The 16,399-nt window shown below is 43.0% G+C and overlaps 1 protein-coding gene across 1 annotated transcript in view; it reads right to left on the bottom strand.

Annotated features, from left to right (window-relative positions):
- Positions 1 to 12,750, bottom strand: part of JAKMIP2 (janus kinase and microtubule interacting protein 2) — a 70,790-nt gene extending 58,040 nt beyond the window's left edge. Inside the window, exon 1 of the mRNA XM_075056616.1 lies at positions 12,654 to 12,750. The gene's annotated coding sequence lies outside the window, so the exon portion shown is untranslated. The remainder of the gene's footprint in view (positions 1 to 12,653) is intronic.
- Between the last annotated feature and the right edge of the window lie 3,649 nt (positions 12,751 to 16,399).

Below are 16,399 nucleotides of genomic sequence, written 5' to 3'. Positions count from 1 at the left end.
CCTCATCATCAGAATTGTTTAAGGTCAGGTGGGATGGAGCTTTAAGCAACCTGACCTAGTTAAAGATGTCCCTGCCCATGGCACGGAGGTTGGAACTAGATGATCTTTAAAGGTCCCCTACAACCCAAACCATTCTATGACCTGAAGATGGTGGCTTTTTCCTGGCTAGATGTTAAAAGATTCCCTGAAGTTTCCATGTTTCCTAGATCACTCTTTGGTAGTGCTGCATTTTTCACTAGTAGAATCACTGAGTTTGCAGAATTCTAATTTGGGCAATACTTTGGCACTTCCCATATATACATAGGGGATTTGATGTCATTTTCTTTAGCACTACAGAGATTATTTCTGTCAAGTCTTAAGCAACAGAGGACAATGTTTCACTAGAACTGGATGAAATGTTTCAGTTACTTGCCAATACCTTGACTGTTCCCTGCCATCCATACCTCCTTTTTCCAGGTCCTTGAAAAAAAGATATTTTAATAATGAACACATTAAAAACTATTATTTTACTTTCTGTCTCTCCTACCTGCAAAGGATGTCACAGAAGTTTGGTTTGGTTTTTTTTTTTTTCCCAAATGGCATCTCCACCTTAAGCCTATGCACATCCCTAACAAATTATTCTGGTTAAGATTTTAAGTTCTTTTAAGTGATCAGAATCTTCACTAAGAAATATAAAATTGCACTTCATGGAGGAAATTTTCATTATTAGCCATCTAAGAGACTTATTTGACATCTCATATGTACTGTTTATACAGTTGTGAAATAGATGGCCTCCATTTGCCAGTAAACATTCTCTTCAGGCATCCACTTTTAAAGACCCAAAGGAAAATTTATTGTGCTTTTGGCAAGCTGCGTCCTCCAGGAGCTCTAAGTGCATATGCTGTTTTTAAAAAACACATGTGCCTGTATAGAAATCAAAAATAAGTAGCTTCAGCAGCCACTAACCGTGCTTCCTTGGCATCTCTCAACAGTTAATATATCTCAAATACAAGCGTAACATAAATGACTTGATGGCAAATGCCCTTCTCCTAAGACTTCTCAGAGGCCTGTGTTTTCATGGGAAATAGAAATGTATTCCCAATTGATGAGAAAGTGCATCCAGCTACCATGAGGGCAAAAGAGGATTAGACATCTGTGTACTTTCGCACATGTCAGAAAAATTGAGCAGTTCTTCAATGTATGATAGCTCCTTTTAGATAGGAGGTATTCTTAGTCACTTTTGGAAGCAATAGTTTAGATATGGGTAATGGCATTGGTACAATAAACAAAGAGACAAGTCATCCTAAGCATAGATTAGGCTAGAATTAGGAATACAAAATGTTGACCAAGAGACAAGCATGTATTTATGCATTAAAAAGCCACATGGAAGTCCACCATCATAAGAATATTTACTGACATGCAGTAGAAAAAGTATATTTTGTCATATTGCTAAAAGTAATAAGAAACATTAGGCTTGTATTTTTGTTTCCAAACCTAAGCACTGTGCTTTATTTTCTTGGTAAACATTATTTACTTTTTTGTCCCCCCGAAGACTCCAGCATCATCAATAAAGAAAATACAATTATCTGCACAATAGATCGAGATTTTCAGAGCCCCGTAAGTTCACAATACGACTCTATTAACCAAAGGGCTGCATCTGTCCCTAAAATTGTACTGACCCTATTGAATCTGAAGGCATGAAATTCTAGACCAGATCACGATTAATACTGTAAGACAAATCCGCTCTGTGTAATTTCTAAATCCCTCCCCTTCTCAGCATTAAAAAAATTAGAAAGTCCTGCAGGATGGGGGGAGGGAAGAAAAGGGGTCAAATCTAAGTAGATTTCAATATAGTCTCAAAATCTATAGCTGGTTTAAAACAAATACATAGTTTATGTAGTATGGAAAATCCTGAAAATTAAGAATTTCCCTGCCTAACAGAAAAGAAATGGAAACTTTGATATTTCTCTCTTGGAAATATTGAAACTGTCTTATTAAATTGCCCTGCTATTGTGAAATCAATGCATCATTGTTGAGAATACTACTTTGATCTATATACTGTCACACTTAAAAATGAAACAGCTGTGTCAAAATCAAGCAACTCCATCAAACCAAGTTGCTTCAGTTTACAACATCTGTGAGTTTTGTGAAGATTTATTTACTAAATCTGACATCAACTAGTTGTTTGGCAGAACAGCTTCTACAGCATAAAGAAAAAAATCCTAACAGAGAGCAGCCACTCTTCCCCAACTTACATTCTCAAGCTAATCTAGAGAGTTGCAAGAAAGACTTGCTTCTTCCATCACACATTAAGGAAAGCAGACTGAAGAAGCTGCAAACACTTGTCAGATTGGATTCTAATGTGCAGTATCACCAAACACACATTTGATAACCAAATCATCATCGCATGCTAATTCTGGAAAGGACTCTGCCTCCATAGGTTACTGTCAGGCCAGCCTCTTGACAAGTTTGGATTTTGTGGTCTCACTGAATCTAGGCTGCACTCGAGAACCTCAGCGGCATTTGTCCAAGTGCTGATGTTCTCGTAGCAACAGTAAGGTGCTTAATGCAAATCTGCTCACTATTCATACTAGTATACTTGATTCTGTGAGGCTTATCAAAAAGGAAGACATGTCAATGGACTCAGGATTTCCAGCACAGGGGGGTCAGTTTCAGCTCCTCTGTGCATGAGAGAATAACAGAAACGTGAGCAAACACTGCACAGTTCAGCACAACTGACAATCACTACTCAACATTATTTAAAAGTTAATAGCTCAGTGAACTGTTAATACTAACCTGTTCCATCAACAATGAGAAACAGGGCATATGTGACCAAATATGCTTACTTACTCCCCATATTTCAGAGTGATATTCACCTTTCTCAGAAGTCCCTACCACAAAGGAAAAAAATACTTCAGCAAGGATGCTGGTACAAGCACTAGCTCATATCTTCTGTCCATTTCAAGGGATCAACTAATCATCTGTAACAAAGCAGATCAATCCACTTTCCATTCTCTGACTGAATCCTCCGAAATCTGCAAAGTCTCAGGAGAAAGTTTCTGGGGATAACATAGCACCTATAATATCAGGGAGGGACTATCAAGAATTCTTGAACTGTCTCATTTGTGTAATCATCTATGTTCCACTAAAGAGGAATTTGTCACATGGGCAAGTTATTTTGTCACTACAGAGCAAGTCACTTATATCTGAAATTGCAATTAAAAGAAAGGGGCTTTTATTTTTCTTGCCCATAGGAAGGGTCTAACCCCACCTGAGCTCGCTCTAAGGGTCATATTTCAATTTCAGTTATACTTTAATTTTCTGCTTTCTGAGCATAAGAGCAGATAGGGACCACAAGTCATATACATGCTCCTCCCAAAGCCCTGCTATCAGACACGTGGCTCTGCTCAAGGAGAGGGTGACATTGGTTCCACTGTGAAGTGGATTTAGCTATGCGAACAAGCAGAAACTCTACTCTAAACTTGTTTTCTTTGGGGCCCAGAGCCAGCATTTCAACTCTTGCCAAGATAATGATTAACATGCTAATTCGGAACTCTGCTGACCCAACTCTCCACCAGAAAAGGGTGCTGGGATTCAGGTTAGGTAAACCCTGATTTTTCCAATCAAGAGTGCTGATCCAAGCACCCTGGGTCTAGATCCCAGTGCTGACTCCAGAACCAGAGCTTCAGAACATGGCAAGTCAAAATTCCAAATCAAGCCGTTATGCCTTTCAATTAGAGAAGTTTGATGGCAGTTCAGGGATACAAACTGATATCCACCCCGTGTCAGACAAAAAGACAACTTCTTTTGCATGTTTTCATCAGACAAAACTCTGTGGCCTTTAGTAGTTCGTCCCTGGGTTTGCAGGTTCTTAATGCAAATTAAGAAAACTAATGCAAATACCACTGTGAAGGTTTTTCATCCTCAGCAAGTCCTTGTGGCCTTTGTTCGCTTCACCATCTCTGCCAACAATCTACAACAATTTTGAGATAGACATTTTCTACTCCCACAAAATGGTGACACTCCCTTGGAAATAGAGGAGTACTTCCAGTGCTTACCTGCTGGAAATTTCATCCCAGTAACTAGATTGGATTCATGCTTGTTCACTGATCTGGTCTTAAGCAATATTTTAAGGAAATAACATTTCCACATAAGCCAATTCCCATCTGCAACAATTCTGTTAGCTACAAGGGGAACACTGGCCATACAAAATTCCCTGTCTCTCCAAAGCCTGTCTCATTTTGCTAGTCAGGTTTGAATAAATTCAAAATTCAGTCTTTGCTTTGGCTTTTATTTACCAGGTTTCATCTATGCTTTGCATTGTTTCAGAATAAAAATCAAGCCCTAACTATTGTATACCATACTGTCTGTGTTATGTCACATAACAGAATACATGATTCATGAAAACTGTGATTAAAGCATGATGTACACGATTTTAGTATGATGTCATAATTCAGCATCCCAAGATGAACCCAAAAACTCAGCTCAGACTTGCTGCAAATATTTGCAGCATTTATACAAGTCTGTTCCGTATGTCTTTTGATAGTGAGAACATGGCAGATTTCACATGCTAGTAGTTTATATGTGTTTTATTCCCCCAAATGGTGATAAACAGCTCTTCAGAACAAATCCTAACAACCCCCTGCTTTTGACTGCACAAAAATCATAGTATTGTAGTTAGATTTTTAATCAATACCACAATAATTTTCAGGAATATTAAAAAACCTTCAGAACCAACTCACAATATCCCTCAGATTCGGGGCTCCACACAAGGAATACAGGATCAATCTGGTGCTGCTAGGCCGCTCATGCTAAAATTACCATTGGCCCTTGCTCTAAAACATGAACCAAAAAACTCTATCCAAGTTGCTGGCAACTCCATGGAAACAGTCAAAAGGGGACAGAAGCATTATTGTTAGCTGCAGTGAAGCTGAGGAGATTTGTTAAACCAATATTCTAGTATTCTGTGGCTAAAATACCATCTGTCTCTTTTTCATACAATTATTTCCCTAGAAGTTGCCATAACACAATGCACACTGAGAAGAACACTACCAGTGAAAACATGAAATCCTGCACTAACCTGAAAGGAAACGGAAATTTTTTGGAATCAGTATTTTTCAGCATGAGATTTACATGGACACAGATTAGACACACTATTTAAGAATGGCAGGAATGTCAGGAAAAGGATGAACTCTATCAACCTGCCCAGCTCATTGCACGATGGGGGTCTAAGAAAACATTTCACTGGTTTTGTACTCTGAGCATTATTCAAGGTCCATTTTTAGTTTACTAAAAAGATGGTTTTGTAAATGTATTTCACACAAGTAGGGCCACACTCAACCATTGCCAGAGACAACATGTACAGCCTGAAAGAGAAACACTGCAGTTCCCAGAGTTCATAGTATCATGCTCTCCTTTCTTTGATTTAGATTTTAACAAGACAACAAAACCCTCTTTTATTTAGTTGAAATGCATATAAGCAAGAAAACAACAAAGTGAGGGCAAGTTCATGCCCCATATCTTTCTCCTGGAAACCCTTCCTTTTCTTTCTTTCTAAGGCTATAACCGTGATTATCTATTGTCTTACAGATATCAGAGGAGGATATTTTACATTCACTACTAAAGATTGTCAGATATTTAAGTAATTTTTCTATTTAAAGTAACAGGGTTAACTTATGAAAGTTTATGCCATTTTTAGCTCAGCTCTTGCTACAGCCAATAAAGGTAGATAGTGATGTCAGAATGAGTAAGAAAAATCTGCGTTCTGACCTCCCACATTCACTTTTAACAATGTAGATCTCTACTATGAATTGTTTTCTTTCCTGGACACCTTACTTACAACCAGATTACTACCTTCTTGCAGTTTCTTATCAGTTTGCAGTACAATATCACTTCAAAACATGTATTTTCTTCTCCCACCCTGCCTTGCAGAACTTCATGTACACATTGCTCTGATTTCCCATGTCCTGTATCCCTCTTGCCCTTTCCTTCTGTCACCTGGGAAAAGAATCTGAACATTCCCATTACCAGGGAAGCTCAGCAAAAACTAAGCCAACATGAATTACAGCTTGTCTCTTCACATCAGCTTTTCAGCAGAAATGTAAACATGTATATGAATATCCCATCAGCCATTTCTATCCCTCTTTTAGAGTCAAAATACCTTTAAAAATACCTTTACAAATAAAAACTTTACAAGCAACATTAACTAGAAACACTCAAGATTATTCACTTCCAAATACACTGTGACCAGAGTTGGTTGTCTTCATTTCTGAATTGTTGTGATTCTTACCCTTCTATCATATGTTGAAAGATGGGTTCCTTCAACATCCTGAGAGTCTGTGAGCTCTTTAACAATGGTCCAAAACAGGACTTTCACCGGATAACACTAGAAATGATCTTTTCCATCAATGGCATTGATCAGCTGAGGGACAAGTAACTGTCATTCCCTGTCCTTGCAACAAAACAAATCAAATGAAAACATACCCCATAACACCATACATGCTGACTTGGGTAGCTCTACTCATAATGGAAAGAATAGGACTCGACAAATAAACAAACAGGATAAAGTGAAACTCATATTAAATGTAGAATTTATTCTTACAGTTTACTACTTTAAAACTACCCCTGAAATCTACAGGATGATTTTTAGCTGAACTGTGCTGCTTTAAAAATGGAAGCATCATCTAGTATTGATCAGGGGAGCAGCATTCTCCTCCCACATAAGCAGGTGATGGGTCATGTATGAACCACCATCTCAGCTGGCAAAGATGTAAGCATGAAATATCACCCATTAAACCCAGCTGAAATGCTGGTTCATACATGACATGGCAAAGTACAAAAATATTAAAAGGTTTCACTTATAAGACATTCAGGATGCTCTCTTGAACACACAGATTTCCATTAAGGCTGCATCTGAAACCAGAAAAATATCTTATGGTGATTTCAGAGAGATTTTACTAGGCGATAAGCAATTGTATATAATTTCAAATCAATTTCCAAGGACAATGCTTACATCTTCATTGAGTTCACCTAACACAGGCTACCACAGAGATCACCAACACTGACTGCATATTCCAAGAAAACAGCAACATGTAGGTCATGCTGTGACCTACAAAAATACGTGATGCAATTCAAAAAGGATCTGCTAACACAGAACCTTGCAAACACAGGCTGAATACCACTAGGTCAGTAATACCACTGGATATGCATGGATGTTTATTAGGTATCAGCTGTGCCTCTGAAACACTTACTGGACACACTCTAAACTTACAGGTTCATTCTTAAAAGCATTTCCAAATTAATTAATGCAACCTTTTGCTTAGTTATAAGCTACCACATAGTAACCAACACAATTGTTCTTTCAGCTGTAAATTACTCAATGTTCTTCAAGTGCAACAGTCCCCGTATACTCTTTGTTTTTGTAAGACTGATTATAACTGATTATAATTTCCCATCAGAAAGGAAAGATGAGAAGGGGATATTACTATGGGTTGTATTAAATTAAAGCAGATTCTCCTAGCCGATTCCCAAAAATGACTGCATCTCGTTTTGTTCCTCACCAACGCACAGAGACAGAATAGAACAGCTTGCAGAACCTTAAGTATTAAGTACAAATAAACACAGCGAAAAAAAACCCATGGACTTATCTACGGATAACAGAACTTCAAGAAGAAAAATAACATTCATGTTCATGAAAAAATATAAGTGTATAATATGTATTTGTACAATTTTAAGTCTTTCTAAAATTCATTACTAAAATATCTCTACACCAAGCCTACCCCAAATACATGCAAAACAGTAATTTCTATCACCTGTAACATTAAGAGTTCTAAGGATTTTGCATACACCATAGAAATGAATAATGAAAAATATTTCCGCATCCATTTTAAAAGAAAATGAACTTAGTAAATTTTTGCAAACCAGCACACATACAGCAAAAAGAAAAAAAAAAAATCCAGAAACCCTAACTCCCCCATTTCTCCCAACTTTATTTGCTCACTCATTATTGATTACCCTAAACCACCTGGGACCTCAATGCAATTTTCAACAGCTGTTTCTTCTTCTTTTCAGTTTTAATTTCCATGTTACTTAGACCTTTTGTTTATAGTTCATGCAATGTAAGGTTTAACAAGTCTTTCCCCTAAACACTTAAAAGAATATTATAATAAACAATTTCAACAAAATTCAACAAATAGCTTGACAAATGGAGCACAGGTGTTAAATGGTAACTGTGAGAGATTTTCTCCTAGGTGGAGACGGGAGGAATGCATAAAGTGACAATGGGGACAACATGCATTTTAGCATCAGCTGTTCTCAATTAATTAAAATAATTCATTTTGTTATTTTCAATAACATAATCTGAGATAATGTTATACTTTGCATTATCATTTTTAACATAAAAGAAGACCTGGCATACCATAGCAGCTATTCCATCTAAACAATTTTCTTAGGTACATCAGTTTACTTTATTATTCATCACAAAGTTACATTTCATCTAAAGTTAGAAATGCAGTTGTGGTCTATCCAGTCTTCATTTGTATTCCTTATTTACTGGTGTTTGTTAAACTAAGAGGATTTCATTACACAGCTGTGTAGTGCATTCATTTGCCTCTTTCTTGTTTAACTATGTGATGTGGATGGTCACATATACCAGTTCACTTTGCTTCTCTTCTGACAATAGCTGGTTCATAGTATTTAACATAGGGAACTGGCTGTGATATCTACATGTGATCTTCCAGATAAAACACAGGTCAAAGTTTCCAGGATGTGTCACAGTTTCTCAGCTACCCACCAGTGATCCAAATGCATGGCAAGCAAATCATAGAGCACCATAAATTTTAGCGAGATGAACTTAAAGTGCTTGCATATCATTATTTTTCCTTTAAAGTTCACTGGATGTTTTAGAATCGAAACTGCAGACTGTGATCCACATTGTTTTTCTGTCATATACAAAGAAGCTGTATTTATGCTCATTTAACCTGACAGCATTCAGTATGGCTAGACCATAGAGCTTTTTCATGACTCTTCCAACTTGCTGTTGAATTTTCTATTTAGAGCCCCACCTCCTGAAGCAAAGATTTCTAGTCCTCATATTTTAAAGGAGAAATTCAAATAGACCTTAAAAGATACAGAAACTAGAAGTACTACAAAAATTACATTTTTCTACCTTCATGGATTCTGGATATTGAGAGCTGATGACACAGAGAATTGCACTGATGCTTTGCACAGATATAGATGATTACTAAAAAGAAGGCAGCAGAGAATCTGTCTCTGAGGATGGGAAGATAAATTTGTTACAATCTGGTAAAGACCAGATCTTCAAGTAATATAGATTTATAGAGGAACTTCGAAGAGGTTACCTGCTGGGAATTTGAGCAAGCTATTGATTTAGAAACACATAATACAAAGATGCTATTGTAAATTCAAGTAAAATAGTAGTTTTTTAAAGCAAAAACATTTGTTTTGCAGTCTTGTAACCCAAATATTGCATTGCCATGCTCAAAGATTAAAGAGAAATCTGATGCAACCCAGAAGATACAAAGAATGACTGACTAGAAAGTGATCCAAAATTCAGGTATCTGGTAAGGTATATTTTGCTGCCTCACAACTTCACAAAGCAAATAGAAAGCACAAATATGGACCACAATGAAGCATAACCATGACTCACTAATGAAAGCCAAGTAGTAAGCATCTTCAGTCTCCCACAGTTTGGTTAAAAAGAAGAGGGGGGAAAAAAAAAAAAGAAGTTATAATTAACAAACTACTTGGATTTCAACTGCTCAAATGACACCTGAGTTATACCAGCCTTATGATAGTAGAATCCATCACCATACCTTTTTTTACGGTTGGAAGGCTATTTTTATACACTTTTTAACCACAGTATCAACTGTCTATCAAATGGATGAACAGAAACAAAAATTGAAAATTATTCTGGGCATCATTTTGCCAGTTATGTTTCACAGCATTTTCCTGACTTGAATACCCTGAGGTCACTTATCCTTTGTAACAACAGAGAAATTACGCAGCACCTTTCCAGCTACATTAAGGTCTTGATAATAAAAGGTCTACCAGAGCCCAGCGTACATTTACAAATTACAATAGCCAATCACCTCCTTACCACACAACCATGTTTTAGCTGTACCTTATGTTCAGTTCCTAATAAGTAGGATACAGAAGTTCTTATTCAGGAGATTATTTAGCTGGGAATGGCCTCTGGAAACAGAGGGATTATCAGAAGCCACTGGAAGGTGACAGGGACAAGATTATCAGAAGGGAGGCTGAGGCAATGCATTAGCATTTGCAGTATCACAGAGCCTGAAGTTAAGCTTGGGGTGGACACTGTGGAAATACCTGGCTCGAATTCATCTCCAAGGTGAGGACCATGTTTCTCTACCTTAGGCACTAACAGAACAGTCAGTCCAAGATCAGCAAGTCAGAAAGGTTGCAGCATCTGTCACTGGCTGCCTGGTCCTTTCAGCTAGGAGCTCTGCTGACAACCAGAGAATCCCAGCAGTCGACCACATCACCACAGTTCTGGGAAAAGGACATGGCCAAAGGCGCAATTACATCAACAGCTCCTGGTAGCCACCTCCACCAGGCAACTCCTATGGAAATCCCATCAGAAACTTTCCTCCCTGAGGCTCCTGCTTGGGATTTTGCTCGCTGTGGAAGCAAAGGTGGAACTGGCTGCAACCCCGTTAACCTGATTAGAATCACAGAATATCTCAAGTTGGAAGGCACCCATAAGGATCATGGAGTTCAACTCCCTGCTCCTCACAGGACTAGCTAAAACTAAACCATACAACTAAGACCATCGTCCAGACGCTCCTTGAACTCTGACTGGCTTGGTGCTGTGACCACTTCCCTGGGGAGCCTGTTCCAGTGACCGACCACCTTCTCGGTGAAAAACCTTTTCCTAACGTCCAACCTGAACTTGACCTGATGCAGCTTCATTCCATTCCCTCGTGTCCTGTCACTGGTCACCAGAGAGGGGAGACCAGGACCTTCCCCTCCGCTGCCCACCTTGAGGAAGGTGTAGACTGCGATGAGGTCCCCCCTCAGCCTTCTACTCTCCAAGCTGAACAAGCCAAGTAACCTCAGCTGCTCCTCATAAGTCTTGTCCTCAAGACCTTTCACCATCTTGGTCACCCTGCTCTAGACACACTCTAATAGTTTGATGTCCTCCTTGTATTGAGGCACCTATCGTGGCTTTTGATTGCTACAGAACTACTTGTAGGGCACTTGTGTCTTACACCCTCTTCAACAATTACCAGCTAACCACTCTCAGACTTCACCAATATCATAACCATTCCCGGAGAACCTCTTAGAATCACCAGATATTTACCTCACTCAAGCACCAATCTGAACCTGGTCAAGTGCCAGCAATGCTAGCATTTACAGCACAGCAGGCCTGGATTTGAAATTCATATGTAGAGCAGCAGGCCAGATCAATAGAAACAAAACCTGAGTCAGAGCAGAACCAATAAACCTCACGTTATTGCCTGAAAAAGAGACAAAACATTCTCCTGATGAGCCACCCAGACTGCTAGACCAGGCATGATATGTGCACCAGTGCAGAATTTGACCCAGCAAATAAGAGACATTGAGAATGGGAGACTCCAACATGTCACCTTACAGTGATGCATAGGACAGTATCAGAATGCAAATGTTTAAAACAAATACATCTCATTTATTTTTTCCTTAGAATAGTTCAAATTAAACTTGTTAAATATATATTTCTCTATGTTCCCAGCCTATAAGGTATACTTAGCAGCTTTTATATATTTGCATTCACAGCAAAAAATGAAACCAACTACAAATGAGTATTCAGTGCCATAAGATATCCCAAATGCATGATCTAGATCTGTCCTAAGTAGCCATAATGAAATTGAGGGACGGCAATCCGCTACTTTAAGAATAAATTGCACATCAGTCCAAGTGGCATGTTTCATCAGTTAACGGCTGTGAAAAAAAAGCATGTGTTGCACATACAAAGAGATGCATCTTGCAGGGTCTGCGTTTGCAAGAGAGAATGTCTTCACACACACAGCCACAAATACACCAACCCTGACACCCCAAGACGCACACAGGCGCGTTTCCAAAAAGACATGCTCGGCAAGAAACCCTGTGCAATGCTGTGCGGATCATGGAACGGGCAAAGACGCACCGCGAGTAAAAATAAACCAGGGGAGTGCCTTCACAGCTGCTCTCCGCTCAGCTGCGCTGACTACCCCCCCCAGATGCCATCTCACCGAGGCCCAGCGCGGCTCCGCCGGCTGCAGCCTCCGCACACCGCGCTCAGCCCTGGAAAAGCCCCTTCCTTTGTAACCAGCAATCGCACCCAGCGCACGGCGCTCAGCGCGGGGAAGGCAGGGTAATGACCAACCTGGAGCACAATAGTGCGGGACCGGAGAGAGCCGAGGTAGCTGCGGGCACGGCGCTGCAGGCTGCGCCCTGCCACACCTCTGGCTCCATCACCTCCGCCTCCTGCCCCCCTCCATCGCTCCCTCTCCCCCGCCGCGCCGCCGCCGCCGCCCCGGCCCCTCACCCCGCGCCGCCGCCCTCGCCCCGGCCCCGGCCCCTCCACGGCCGGCCGAGGTCATTGTTCCGCCGCGGCCGCCGCCGCCGCCGCGGGGACCGGGCGGCCCCCCTCCGCCTCCGCCGCCGCTGCTCACCGTGCCGCCGCCAGGAGAGGATGCCGAGCGGCGAGGGACGAGCACGGCGCATCCATATTCCCGCCGCCGCGGCGGCTCCAGCACCGGCCCCGCCGGCCTCCTGCGCGCCGACGCTGAGGGCGGGCGCCCGCCCCGCCGCCTCCCCGCGGCGGAGGCCTGCGCTGCCGGGCCGGGGTCTGCGGCAGGCCCCGCCCCACCTGCCGCCGCAGCGCCGCGCGACCGGCCGCCATGGCAACGGCGAGGGGAGCCGCGGGGCGAGTCTGGCCGGCGGGAGGCGGCAGCGGCGCCCGCGGAGGGGCCCCGGCGGCACTGCCGGCCGCCCCCGCGGCCACCGGCGGGGGCGGGGGGTGTCTGTCAGGGCGCCGAGCGCGCCCTAGCCCCGGCGGGGCGGTGCGGGACCCGCTCGGGGCGGGCCCGGCTACGCCGGCCGGGCGGTCGCCGAGGCTGAGGGGCCTTCGCCCTCCGGCTAAGAGCTGGGGCGGCACGAAGCGTCCGGAGTCTGGGGCGGGGGTGGGGGGGCCCACGGCGCTCGGGAGGGCCCACGGCGCTCGGGAGCTCCCCCGAAGTAGAAAACCGGCGTAGGCCGGGGGCGAGAGAGGGCCTAACGTCCCCGCAGCCGGAATCGCATCTCGGGCCCAAAAAGCGCCTTCCCGAAGGAGGGAGCTGCCAGCGAGGCAGGTGTCAGGCCGGTGTTCCCCATCACGTTCTGGGGAGCAAGCTCCAGCCCAGGCTGAGTCGATCGGGACTGTTCATGTATGCCAATAAACTGCAGAAGCAGTCACGCTCCTGCGTAGCCCAAACGTCAGTGAGGCACTCGTGCAAACAATGACCGCAGAAGCCCCGGCTCTTCAGGTTCTTCAGAAGCTTCCTCATCTCCATCCTTCTGGAGACTGACAGAGAGGTCCCTGGAAGGGGTCAGTAGACTGACAATAATAAACACACCAAGAATTCCAATCGTTATCCTTCTGGCACTTTACAGAGAAGGTACGTATCACTGTTAGACCTGGTCAGGTAAGGTGTTCGTTTTTCTGCAAAAATAGACTTCTTTTTGTGGGCAAAGTGAAGACAACTGTTGCATTTTGGGGGTCTTTTTTCTAATCACAGCAAAGTGCAGGAAAAAACATTCATGGAAACGAAAAGATAGTTTAGTTGGGTACTGGATTTGCAGGTTATCTCCATTCTGTAAAGTGGTTCCCTAGTCAGTGGCAATATCAGAACAAAACTAGTGACAAAGGCTGAATTTTGAGTCTTCCAGCCTGAACACCAAATTCCGTCAGAGTCCTCCTTAATATCTAGTTCTTAGGCCTCACATTAAGTGCCAGTGTTTCAAACTTTTACCATGAAATCTTTCAGAAAACGAGAAGGAAACTTGGCACTAGAAGCAGAGGTCTCAGAGTAAAGAGTCTGGCACTGTATACCTGACTCATGGCTGACCAGTTTGTCCTGGCTTCAGCTTTCTCACCTGGAAAGCAGAGGCATTTAGTTTTTCTCAGAGTTGTGTAAGAGATTCAGTTAATTTTTTTTTTTTTTTCATTTTGTTTGGCAGGATCTGTAATATAATGCCAAGGGATCCACTTGAGCATTAGATGCATATAATACAGCCTACCACTTACCAAAGAGTGCAATAGGTTCCTCTGTTCAACCCCATGTGTACTCTGTCCTTATGCACCTGAACCCACCTCAAAAGGAAAAGCACTTGCCATTTACATGGCAAGCTCGAAGAGCCTGAAGTGGAAGATGCTATAAGTGGGCTTTATAGAATTACAGTGTTTTCATTAAAAATATCCCATGGGCAGTTAACACATTCAGTGATTGAAAAAAGCTGCAGTGCCCAAAATAAAGCCAAGTTCTGTTTTTTAAAAGCTGCTGTCTGTATATGCCTAGCCTAAATGTTTTATTTTTCATGTCATGGTTACTGACTGAATAGCTCTGGAAATGGCCTTCTGAAAGATCAGTACAGTGGCTGCACAAGATAAATGGAAGGTCTGAAGTATATAAAAAAGGGAAAAAACAACTGTGAAGAATACTAAGGCATATTACATAGCATGACTTCTCTGAGACTGCAGGCACTGTAAACTGTAAAATTAACCTAACAGGTTCTGGCAGGGTCAGTTCAGTGTCCTGATGACAGAAGGATCCTGTGGCAAAGAGTCAGCAAAATAGCTTGTAGGCCCCTTCCGCTGTCAGCAAGCTCCCTGGGAGGCAAGGCTGTGGTGTCACAGAATTGTAGAATGGTTTGGGTTGGAAGGGACCTTACAGATCATCTTGTTCCAACCCCCCTGCCATGGGCAGGGACACCTTCCACTAGACCAGATTGCTCGAAGCCCCATCCAACCTGGCCTTGAACACTTCCAGGGATGGGGCTCTCTGGGCAACCTGTTCTAGTGTCTCACCACCCTCACAGTAAAGAACTTCTTCCTAATATCTAATCTAAATCTACCCTCTTTCAGTTTAAAACCATTACCCCTCATCCTATCACTACATGCCCTGATAAAGAGTCCCTCCCCATCTTTCCTGCAGGCCCCCTTTAAGCACTGGAAGGCTGCTATAAGGTCTCCCTGAAGCCTTCTTTTCTTTAGGCTAAACAACCTCAACTCTGTCAGCCTGTCCTCATAGGGGAGGTGCTCCAGCCCCCTGATCATTGTTGTGGCCCTCCTCTGGACCCACTCAAGCAGGTCTATGTCTTTCTTATGCTGGGGGCCCCAGAGCTGGACGCAGTACTGCAGGTGGGGTCTCACCCAAGCAGAGCAGAGGGGCAGAATCCCCTCCCTCAACCTGCTGGCCACACTGCTTTCGATGCAGCGCAGGATGCAATTGGCTTTCTGGGCTGCAAGCACACATTGCTGGCTCATACTCAGTTTTTCATACCCCAGTACCCCCAAGTCTTTATCTGCAGGGCTGCTCTCAATCTGCTTATCGCCCAGCCTGTATTTGTGCTTCGGATTGCCCCAACCCATGTGCAGGACCTTGCCCTTGGCCTTGTTGAACTTCATGAGGTTTGCATGGGCCCACCTCTCAAGCCTGTCAAGGTCCTTCTGGATGGCATCCCTTCCCTCTAGACTATCAACCACCCCACTCAGCTTGGTGTCATCTGCAAAATTGCTGCACTCAATCCCACTGTCCATGTCCCCGACAAAGATGTTAAATAATACAGGTCCCAATACGGACCCCTGAGGGACACCACTCATCACTGGGCTCCAGCTGGATATTGAGCCATTGACCGCAACCCTTTGAGTGCAACCATGCAGCCAATTCCTTATCCACCAAGTGGGCCACCCATCAAATCCACGTCTCTCCATTTTAGAGACAAGGACGCTGTGCAGGACAGTATCAAATGCTTTGCACAAGTCCAGGTAGATGATGTCACTCACTCTTCCCTTATCCACCAATGCTGTAACCCCATCGTAGAAGGCCACCAAGTTCATCAGGCATGATATGCCCTTAGTGAAGCCATGTTGGCTGTCACCAATCACTTCTCTGTTTTCCATGTGCCTTAGCATAGTTCCCAGGAGGCTCTGCTCTGTGATCTTGCTGGGCACAGAGGTGAGACTGACCTGTTCCCCAGGTCTTCCTTTTTTCCCTTTTTAAAAATGGGGGTTATGTTTCCCCTTTTCCAGTCAGTGGGAACTTCACCAGTCTGCCACAACTTTTCAAATATGATGGGCAGTGGCCTAGCAACTTTCATCTGCCAGTTTCCCCAGAACCCTCAGATGCATCTCATCAGGTCCCACAGACTTGTGCACATT

Source organism: Buteo buteo, chromosome 24, assembly GCF_964188355.1.
Source record: "Buteo buteo chromosome 24, bButBut1.hap1.1, whole genome shotgun sequence".
Taxonomy (NCBI): domain Eukaryota; kingdom Metazoa; phylum Chordata; class Aves; order Accipitriformes; family Accipitridae; genus Buteo; species Buteo buteo.
Note: the sequence above shows the minus strand (reverse complement) of the source record. Positions and strands in the feature narration are given on the sequence as shown.